Below are 11,866 nucleotides of genomic sequence, written 5' to 3'. Positions count from 1 at the left end.
ATTATATTTCCACTATTTGTATGGCAAAAATCATTATTATATGTACATCATGATAAGTCTAGTTTTTGTACACTTATTGAGTGTGCTATATGTTTTTCCATATTATACTTTCACTATTTTTATGATAAATAGCGTTTTGATATATAATGATAGGTATTGGTTTTGTAAAAATAAAATAAATCCTTAATAGTATACAAAGATATATTTATAAAATTTGTAATATTTATTTAACTTTTATTACACGTTTTAACGAGTGCTGTCTAACTATTTTACACACATAAATTGGAGGGGGGGTAGAAAAAATAAATTACATCTGCGTAGGAATGGAACCTGGCGTAATAGTTTAGCGCTCTACCATTGGGCTACAATGATGTTTGATGCCACCTTCCATTCAACTACAGTCTACGTAGTATTACAACTTCAATCATGAATATCTTGAAAAATATGGAGTATCTGAATATATAATAGGTATTTTCGTAGACAGAATAATGAAATTTATCAGTGTGCAAAGTCTCAATTAAATCGATGTCCCGAAGGTCTTGCATTCTCCTTTTGAGAATAAGCGGACTTAGTGTAACTTTCAGAGTAACATAACTTTCTTGTTTATCTGATATTTTACGCTGGAAATTACATGATATTTTACGATCGTATTTAGAATTATCACACGAGACATAAGAGTCACGTTTAACAAAGTGATGTCATTATACTGTAGTATGTACTTTTTGCTTGCGGCTTATCGTTATTGTCTCAAGACATTTACATTCTCCATTTCCTTTGCAAGACTCGTCTACGAATTTAAAAATATGAAGTGAAAAATGTTTAAATATTTTTACATTGCAAATGAATGACGGATTTGTTCGCTGGGTTAATTTGAAGTTTATTATATATTTTTACTGAGAAATGAAGACTGTTTTTGCGACTATATTATATTATTTTATTGATTTCGTAATTGATGTTTGATTTTCAAGAATAACAGAACAAGACTTGATCAAACAAAAAAATATTTAGTAGAGGAAAAGATGGTAATATGGAACCCCAGTTTGTTCCTTCACGATTTTTCACAAACTAATGCATTCAATGGTTTAAATTTCGTTTTAATTTAATTCTCATATATTTCTCTCTTATATTTAAGAATGTTAAACAGAAAAAAAACTTTTACTTAGGAAATTTTAACTTAATTTGGTAAATTGTACTTTTCCACTCAAGTGTTTTTGTGCGGGTAATATAGAACCCCGGTTTTCTTGATTGAAAGACATAAACATATTGACATATTATTGTTTACAATTTTTTATATGTTCTTGAGTACAGAAAACAGTTTGACTGCTTTATTTAGATCCATTTCCTTTGTTTTGATTGTTGCATGGCGCGAATCGTATAATTTGTACCCCATGATCTTTTACGTTTTATTGGAGGTAATAATAAAATGCTTTGAGGCATATTCAAATATATCTAAGAAATTTAAAAAAATCGTTTATTCAACTAATGTGAACTAGATGTTAATGAAACGGGGTTCTATATGTAGGGTTCCATTTTAGCAGCAAGCTAAGGTTTTAAATTTTTATACATATTCATAAATAATCGAAAAATTTAATGTAACCTTTTGTTACAACAAGTAAATGGGTAAACCTTCAAACTGTCGTAAACACGCCGCAACAATTGCCAATAGTTCAAGAAATAAAAAGAAACTGATGTATAAAGAATTAGTAAAAAACTTTTCAAAATCACAAAAGTACTATAATTGGTGTACGAAAATAAAAATGATTTAAATTCATTCGCTTTTGTTTTCATATCATTGTTTTCTGTCTACTATAAACATATTCCATTCTTATGATATAAGTGCTAGTGTAATATGCTATCGTGCATAAGTATTTGGACGCTTCCACGTTATTGAAATATGTATGTAAAATGCTCCAAGTAAAATTCTATAATAAAGTTTTGGCTACAAATCTTGTCTCAGACGATTATATAAGGTTTCCAAATTCCGATACGAATAACATTTAATTTCAGTTAGCATGAATAAGAAAATGTAGATATTTTATACGTGTCCAATAATGTGAAACTGTTCAAATACTTCTGCACGGTAGTGTATTTTATTGAAGCTTTCCCTATTACTGTAAGTTCCATATTACTATCATTTCCTCTATGAAAAATAATTTTTGTTAGCAAATGGAGTTTTTTAAATTGAAATAAAGTAAAATGTATCCTAGACAGTAGATCATTACATATAAATATATAATTTATTAACGCGATGATTAAAAAGATCTTACTTTAGAAAGAATGCTTCAATATGCAGTACTATACATTTTCCGATCTAAGTAGATATAAGGAAACGTTTATAACTGTTGTTTATCAGTATTTGCGCGATATTCAGCTTATACTACATTTTTATAATCTCATATCTGCTGGTTTTAAAATATTATAAGTACATATTGTGGCTATAAAATATTTATATTAATTCCTTAAGCAGGGATATAAATTTTTGCAAACATAAAAATAGCGTTATTAAAATAATTTTTTTATACGTGATTCTAATTTATAATAAGAAATTCTTCAGTCGTCATGAGTAGTTTAATCTAATCGAGATTTCATCTAAATAAAAATTCATTCATCGTTTGCCGCAATGGGTAGATTTTTCTGCTTGAAAAGATAATTCAAGCACAGCAAGATAATACGAAATGAATGTTATCAATGGATATTAATAGAATATTTTAATAATTTATTAATAGTAATATAATTGAATGTAGACATCTTTATAATAAAAAGTATTTTTATCAGTAAGTTTTGCATTAAAAACTTGAATAACCAGTTTATACGACCGTAACTGGTCATTAGCATGAGACTCAAAGAAACACACTCCTGATGGCTAATTTAATGTAATGATTATATATGTGGAAAATTTAAGTGTGCAAAAAATCACAGACACATAATATGCAGAAATTTATGTACAAAATATTAATCAAACTACATTATACAACAGTAATACGATCCATGCTGATAAATGATGGGAAAAGTATAACACAAGTTTCTTAGGTATCCGTATATACAAACGTAGCAGACCTTTGTTCTCTATCTATATTAATTAATGAACATGTCAAGTGCCCATTTCTGCTAGGTACTATACTTGTTTATTTGTATTATCCAAAATAAGGTTATCTTTTTCTAATTTCAATAAATAAAACCAAAGATGGAATTCGTGACCCCCTCATAATTAATGTTTGAATAACATATTTATATTTCTTCCATGGTTCCAAATTTGTGTCCAGGAGTCATACGAATAAAACAATCTCTCAACTTGAAAGCGCAAAATTATAATTATAAACGATTCCGACCTTCATCTGTTAGCAGTGCATTATTATAATTTGTTTTATTTGTAAATACCAGGCGCTAACCTGTTAATAATGATAATGACGGTAATAATAATAATAATAAAAAGATAAAATGAAAAGAGATATCAAAAGTAAAATTCACGGTATAGTTCTTAGTAGCAAAAACAAATTTTTACTATTTTTACAATATATTAACAGGACATATAAAAGCTTGAATTTCCATAAATATTCGCAGGCTAGTAATTATTGTCTAAAATACTTGGAATAAAATGTTCTTCTATAATTGGCCTTAGCTAGGTTATAGCTTGAGTTTCATAACTCGCGCTACCGGGACAGGCTATTGCTACCATGTATTTTTACATCCGGTTGTTTACATCGACAACTAGAACCCGCTGGAGGAAATTGATAATACTAATTTATTAGGAGTGCTGGACGCTCGAGGAGGTCATGACGCGCACACTGAACACGCTTGCCACAAGATCAGCTCACACGTGCAAGCACTGTGCAAGTTAATCAAACACCTTCGTGTGACATTTCCTAAAAGAGGACCAAGAATAACAGTTATTCTAAAAACATTTATGGAAAAAATGATTAATAAAAAGTTCTTTTTAATTTGTTTATTTATTGTCGCATCAGCTTAACAGCCATTAGTGATCACATTATGAATACATATCAATGGCTTAATGCACAAAAATTGTATATTCACTTTTGGTCAAGTTTGAGTTTTTATAACATAAAATCTATTTATAATATCAAATCTCGAACTTGATCAAAAGTGAATATACAACGTTTGTGTATTAAGTTATCGATATGTAGAATGTGATATGAATACTTATATGAAAAAGTTTTACAAACAGTACTATAATACTATTTGTACTTGGAAGAGGGTAAGTCAGAATAAAGCACGTTGAGAAGTCACAAAACAAACTTTTACTTTATTCTAACGAGATCCAAAACGCAAAGACGGGACGTATACAGTAGATGATTAGGATCTAATCGCTCCGCGATCGATCCGTTCAATTCGGCAGCGTGGGGCCGATAGGCAATGCGTCGATCACCGGCGATAAGGACGAGACGCGAGGTTACCGACCGGTGCCGAAACAATACAATTTGAATAGAGGTAGAGGTATTACATACAATGCATTACTTAAACTAATACTGTTAAATTGGAACATAATTACTGCGTCTTTTTCTACGTCGGTACTGTTATTGAAGGCGGTAGGGTAGTCACGTGACTTTTCGAGATTGACATGTCGATATCCACTGTTACAGTTTTCGTTACAGGAACAGTATTATCGACAGACACGTAGCTGTCTAATAAAGGTGAGATGGAAACACTCTATGATTCCGAATTGACAACACGCTTAGAAAATTTCTTCCTCTACTACACGTATTACTACACGAGTCGCGTGTACGTAAGCTCGGTGCTTCGATAGCTGCGAAAAGTCGAGAAAGAAGACAAATGTAATCCATACTCTCTCGCTCTTGAAATGCTGAGATTCAATTGTTCAAGTTACCTGCAAGCAACACGAGCTATGCACGATCGTTTCAATTGTTCAAATATTTTCAATTTTCGATTCATTACAAGGGGACCAGTAATAAATCTAGTCTCTAAGAAACTAAATAAATAAATGATACAGAATATATATTGTTTTATTTTTATGTAAAATTAAATACACATAAAATAAAGAATATTTGGATCAAATATTTGAACAGATATCTGTTTCACATTTATCGCGATAATAATGTAGCTGTACTATCCACACTCTAGGTGTTACTATTTAACAGTAACTCAGTAAGGTTTTGTCCGATTTGCTTGAAATTTTTGATAGTTGTTGCTAATACTATTCTAGTTAAATAATACATGTTTATCTTTGAGGACCCTGTCTTTACGGGTCTCGAGGCGATTGACCGTGCGTAAATCCACTACTGATGAAACCCCTAGAGAGTTTTGTGAAACTTTGAGGAATATTTCCAGGAATGTTGATGTTTTGTGAAATATCTCTATGCGTATTTGAATAATTAAAACAAGTCTATGTACATATCTCTGGAAAGTATTAATAACATTCTCAATAAAGACTGTGGGTAGCTGTGGATGATGATTTCTTTCTAAGTGACAGATCCTGTGTTCAGTAGTCAGTATGGAAAGAACATTTTGTCTTTTTGAAATATTTAAATTGCATGTGATATTATTTCATAAATACTAGAACTGTTTTAATACATATTTTCATTCATACGTATTTAAAAAACATATTTGAGTTTTTCTCTAAAATAAGAACATACATGTGTATGTAGATTTCACAGAGAATTAAAATAACGCGTCGAACATTGCAGCCAGCCGTGTTGTATCCAATCCATACAACACACACGACATTTGGAAAAACAAATGCAGTAAATCACATACACACGGAAACATTGCGTGGTGCGTGTTTTGATGCTGCGTCTGTAATGAAAATTTCTCAATAAAATAAAGAAAAAGTGGAAAAGAGTTCAACTATATGTATGTGTTAAATATGTATTTATGAATGAAAATTTGTATAAAAGAATTATAATGTTTGTAAAATACTGTCATAGACAATTTAAATATTTAAAAAAGAAAAAGAAAAAGTTCTTTCTATACTGGGTATTGAACCTGGGACGTATCACTTACAATAAAATTACCATTCGCAATTACCTAATCGCTTCTTTTCAGTACAGTGTTAACTTCTTAAGATATAGGAAGTGTCAAGGTGTGTGGTACAGCTGAGGAGAAGAGGATGATTGGGTGAAACTAAAAGCAAAGAATATAATCTTTTTATAAGATATTTAGTTCTCGAGAAAATTGAATTTAAAGATTTGTCTGATATATCTGTATTTGACTATCTCCGGGCTTCGTACATACGGGGTGTTTCTAAATTCGTGAGAAAACTCGGAGATGTAGGTAGAAGACAAGAAAATGAACCGAAAACTTCGTATGCAATATTCTCGGAAACACTTAGTTTGTTAGTTATACATGGTTTTATATTTCGTAAAATACCGATGTAACAGTGGCTTGTCCCCTTTAAGGTCAGTGTCCGGGCTTTACGAGGCCTCGAGCTTTTAAAGGACTAGGTTTAAGCTATCCCTTTATGAGAAAGCAAAATTTTCGTCTTTCTAAAAATGCCAAAGCAACCCCTAAATTGTAGATAAATATCAATAGTATTTTGAATTAGAAAGTATGCTTTCCCATTCGATGAAGTATCTCTCGACACGCGTTGCGAGTCGCCAGAGGCTCACTTGGGCCCAGAGATACCTAGTCCTTTAAAAGCTCGAGGCCTGGTCGAAGCCTGGACACTGATCTTAAAGGGGATGAGTCACTGTTACATCGCTATTCTATGAAATAAAAAACCGCGTATAAGTAACAAACTAAGCATTTCCGAGAATATTACATAGGAAGTTTTCGATTTATTTTCTTGTCTTCTACCTACATCTCTGAGTTTTCCCACGAATTTAGAAACACCCTGTATATGAAAAATATATGATCATATATCCATATATCATATATATACAGGGTGTAACAAAAATGTCGCAGTTCCTTAACAGGGGTGATTTAGGGGGTGATTTGAAACAACTTTTTCCTTAGCGAAAATGTAAGATGAGGCTTCGTTAACGAGTTATTAACGAAAAACACCGGCCAATGAGAGCGCGAGTTTGCCGCCCGAGCGACCGCGGTAGCGTTGGGTACGCGCGCTAGATGCTACAGTTGTACTCCGAACAAGAAAGTCGTCATACATCGAAGAAAATAGCATTAGTATGAAAACTGAAAGCGACATAATAAATAACACCGAGTCCTTTTTTTGTTTATCACTTGAAGTGAATAATTACTTAAAATCGAGGAAAACTACGTGCAACGTAAAAATACGAATATGTAAATCTCTTATTCGCATAACGTATAAACGAAAAAGCAATACAACGAAAAATAAAGGAAGAAGAGAACAAACTTCACCTGTAGTTTGTAAACCTGTGTCACTGGGTGACTGTACCGATCCTGGTCATCGACTGTCGAAATGGTTTATGCTAGGGCACGCGTTTAGGTAATTTATGGCTTTATTGCTTTGGTTTCGAAGGAGACATGATCTCGGAGTGTCCGAACAAAGAAGGTCTGAGGTGCTTAAACTACGTGGGGGGTACAAGGAGCTTCTTTGGAAAAATTCTACCCTGCCATAAACCACTCCAGAGGTCGATGACCAGTATCGGTACAGTGACCCAGTGACACAGATTTACAAACTACAGATGAATTGCATTTAATTCATTAATGATTATTATTTTTTAAATCTAACGCAGACTACTTTCAACGTTTCTATCTTCAACGTTAATTCTCCAATTCTCCGTTCATTTCTTTTGTTGCATTGCTTTTTCGTTTATACGTTATGCAAATATTTTCACACTAATGCTATTTCCTTCGACGCATGCCGACTTTCTTGTTCGGAGTACAACCGTAGCGCCCAGCGCGTACCCAACGCTACCGCAGTCGCTCGAACCGCAAACTCGCGCTCTCATTGGCCGGTGTTTTTCATTAATAACTCGTTAACGAAGCCTCATCTTACATTTTCGCTAAGGAAAAAGTTGTTTCAAATCACCCCCTGAATCACCCCTTTTAAGGAACTGCGACATTTTTGTTACACCCTGTATATGCCTTCCCGGTTGTCTCATACATCCTGCTACAGCCTGTGTATAGATTTGTTTTAATTGTTACTAAGAAATACGTATTAGCACGAGATATTTCTAGATTTATCACTCAGAATTTCATCCAACTTTCTAAGGATCACACCGAAGAGCCTCCAAATTGTAAATTGAAAATTAAAAATGAAAAATATTTAGACAGTCAAAAAGATCACGCGTGGTTTGTGCACTTGTCCACAACTTGGACATCGTTTGAGTTTCAAGAACAAGAGAGTAAGCTTCACTTTACATTTACTTTCTCTCTTGACTTTCCGAAGCTGTTTGAAATGGTCCGAAACGCCGAGCTTACGTAGACGTAGTTGGTCCGATAGTGAGTATAATGGAGAGGAAAATTTTGATTAACGCACGTCGTCAATTTAGGTATCACAGATTCCTATTCCACATCGGCAACTTTTCTAATTAGGTATCGCCTGATTTGCACAAGCCTAATTAAATTTGTCACTTATTTTACTCTGTTTTATCGATAACCCAGCACAAAGCAATGCTGGGACATGGGTTTGCGGGAGCTAACTTTTCGTCCTTATATGAGAAGATTTTGAACTGAGAAAGAGTTCATTCGAAAGAAGAAAGTTCAGTGGACCGCACTCTGGTCATGATTCATCGAGATTCTGCTGATATTTCACAGCCGTGGAATCCAAGTAGTTCTATCTAATTTAGAGAGTGTTCTGAATGAAATCTTTTTTTTTTCTTTTTTTTTTTTCTCTCCATAAGGATGAAAAGTTAATTGCCGTAAATCTATATTTTTCCCAAATTTTGTCGGTAATGTCACCTCTCTGTCATATCCGAGTCTACTCCCTTAATTTCTATACGCGAAAATAAGTCAAATAGGTAGAATAATTTTCAGTCATAACATTGACGATGACTATTGCGAGCAACCGAAATAAGTTTTCCTCATCGATAATTGTTATAATCAACTGAAATGAATTTCATTGATAATTATTTCGTTATATTTCTGTTATAAGCGACTGAAACGAATTTCGTGTATACTGTGCATTTTGTAACTTTTTACATATTTAAATTTTCTTTAAATACATAAAAATCCGTAGTCTAGCTCTGACAGTGTTAAGGATCCCAGTTTTTATCTGAAATCCGTTGTAACGACCGCAGTACAGTCTCAACACACTCCTTACAATTTCCGCTTCCTATTGAACACAATTGGATATCTATGCTGAAGTTCATCGATCAGACAAAATTCTTAAATTTATCTTATATTTTATTTCAAGTAAAAACAGGTTGTTATTCATGGGATCACTAAAACTGCGTAGCTAAGGAGAAAGTTATACAGTATCTGCGGGCAGAAATCTCGCTTGCGAATCATTTCCGTCTTTTCCACTTCGATTTCACTTGTAACAAGGCTAATGTGAGCAAGCCAGAAAGAAATTTATACGAAACATTTCCTAATACCGGAAATATGTTGGATTATATTAGTCATTTAAAGTCGAGTAGCGATTACCATGTAATTTATTAATTAGCTGGTATCATGAACCAATCATGTTGCTAGAATCGCGCTTGTGTTAGAATGCACCATTGTTTTCGCCAATTATACGTAAACCTGTCTCATAGTTTTTACTTTTTCGATTATTATTGTGATGACTTTGTGATGTTGATCCCACCAAAACCGTTTTTTTTTATTTTTCGACATTTTCTCAAGAGTCTCAAAATACAAAAAAAAAAAAAAAAAAAAAAAAAACAATGAATGGATGTGTATTGCATATGTATGTATGAAAATGTTTATTTTGCTTCATATTCCTGGATTGAGTTATTAGAATGCCATGAAATTTGATACGATGGCTTCAGTGTATGAGGTATCGATACTATTAAATTTTCCAGAAATGTGGTCGAGGACGAGGAGAAATATGTAGTACCATATCTCAAATGAGGTTAAAGTTACCGAAAATTTTATTCTAACTAGTTTTTAGCTTATTATGAAAAAATATTACTAACAATAAAATTTTTGTCCGATGTCGAGAAAGTATCGCAGCTATTATCGATTCTATGAAATTGTCCCACATGCTTTATAACATTTCGCTCATTGACAAATTAAATACTTAAGGAGTAAACCTTCGTATTCTTTATTCCTGCTTTTAAATCTAAGTGTTAGACTTTTAACTCTCTTTTAAGTACTTGGAAAAAGAATTCATGAATAATACTAATTGAACTGGCAATATGTTGATATGTAACTTAATCTTTCCTTCAACTGAATCGATATTGTCGAACAAGTTTGCAGTAATTTTGTATTGGAGATATTGTTGAAGCTTCTTCCTTTCGCCATACCGATTCTCCATCAGAATATTATCAATTGAAAATTTCAAATATTACATAAAACAGGATGAGTTTTGTAACTGAATCGCCTAAATTTTATTGTAAACTATCTGTTGACAAAATTTTTCAAGCGAAAGTTGTTTGGTATCAAGAGAAGCAACTTTTGTTTAAAATTTTTTCATTTTTCATTTCATTTCATTTTTTCATAGTTACGAGTCTCACCTTGTATATTCCATTTATCATTTCTCTGTTACTTTCTTCCATAATCTTTTGAACAAGAATAGTGAAATGGTTAAGTTCCAATATCACTAGATATGTTCATTGTTAAACAATCACTCAATTCTCAAAACATTTAAAGGAAATGAGTATTTAGAATCGATATCCTCGATTATTGTAACGCCATGTCAGACACTCCAGAATAATTAATGACTTTTGCAGAACATTTAGATTGGCAACATATAAACCGCTAGACTTTAAAAGATAAATTATCCTGTAAATTTGTTTATAAAGTATTCGTGAAAAATCTTGCGATAAAGACGATGATTGCAAATCTTAAGAATACGTCAAGTTAACAAAAAATTTTTTAATACTATACCTACATACCTACTAACTTAAAAGTAATGGACAATTGTTCTTACTGTTTAGCAAAATTTTTCACTTGCTTTATTTATTTGTTTTTGAGCCGAATATTCTGTAATGTACATGGACTATTTATTATAAAGTTGAAAGGAATATAGTAGATAACATATGTATAAATAAGATGGTAAAAAATATCTTGTAGATAATAGATTAGATAAGTTAGACTAATAAACATTTGAAAATTTGATAACTGAAACATTTTACGAAAGTTTTAAAGCATCTGATTTATAGGAGGTATTAGTTTCGAATCACTGTACAAAGTGTCTTAGAACTGGTAATACAAGCGGAAAAGTAGTGACTCCACATGAAAAAATAAGTAGGAAAATATAGAAACAAATTTTTTGAAATCATGTTCCCTTTTTGGGAAAACTGACTTTGAATTTTAGCTCAGTTTACATACATCGAAGTTGCCCAAGATGTCTCCAAGTCAATTTTTTTGAAAAATTTTATTCTATATTTTTGATTTATTCTTTTCATGTAGAATTGCCAGCTTTTCGGTTGTACGTTCAGTTCTGGAACAGTCTGTATATGTATATGCACTAGTAATATAAGCAGTGGCGTAGGAAAGTATGAGATATCATGATATATCTTCCTAATATTTAAATTGCGAAATTGTCAAAAAGTTCGCACGTCATTGTATATAGGGAAGTATATAAATATGTATTTACGTAAATATATTAAATTGGAATGCTAAGTGAAAAGATGCTTAATTAATCTGATTTTTTAAATATTGCAGCCTATGGTTCAGGATCCTCAAATAGCGGAATCGAAGAGCGCAGTACCACCTCATCAAACTGCCGGGCGAGGATAGCCATTCGATCCTAACTCGCTCGAGTTTCCAATTGCCGTGATCGAAAGGCCTCCAAAACGTCGACCCCGTCGGTGATCAAGTTATCGGGGGGTGGAACAGGTGGGGGTGGGGAGCAACTGTCCCCAGG

The sequence above is a fragment of the Calliopsis andreniformis genome, chromosome 6 (genome assembly GCF_051401765.1).
Source record: "Calliopsis andreniformis isolate RMS-2024a chromosome 6, iyCalAndr_principal, whole genome shotgun sequence".
Classification (NCBI taxonomy): domain Eukaryota; kingdom Metazoa; phylum Arthropoda; class Insecta; order Hymenoptera; family Andrenidae; genus Calliopsis; species Calliopsis andreniformis.
The sequence above is the reverse complement of the archived record's forward strand: the minus strand, read 5'-3'. Positions refer to the sequence as shown.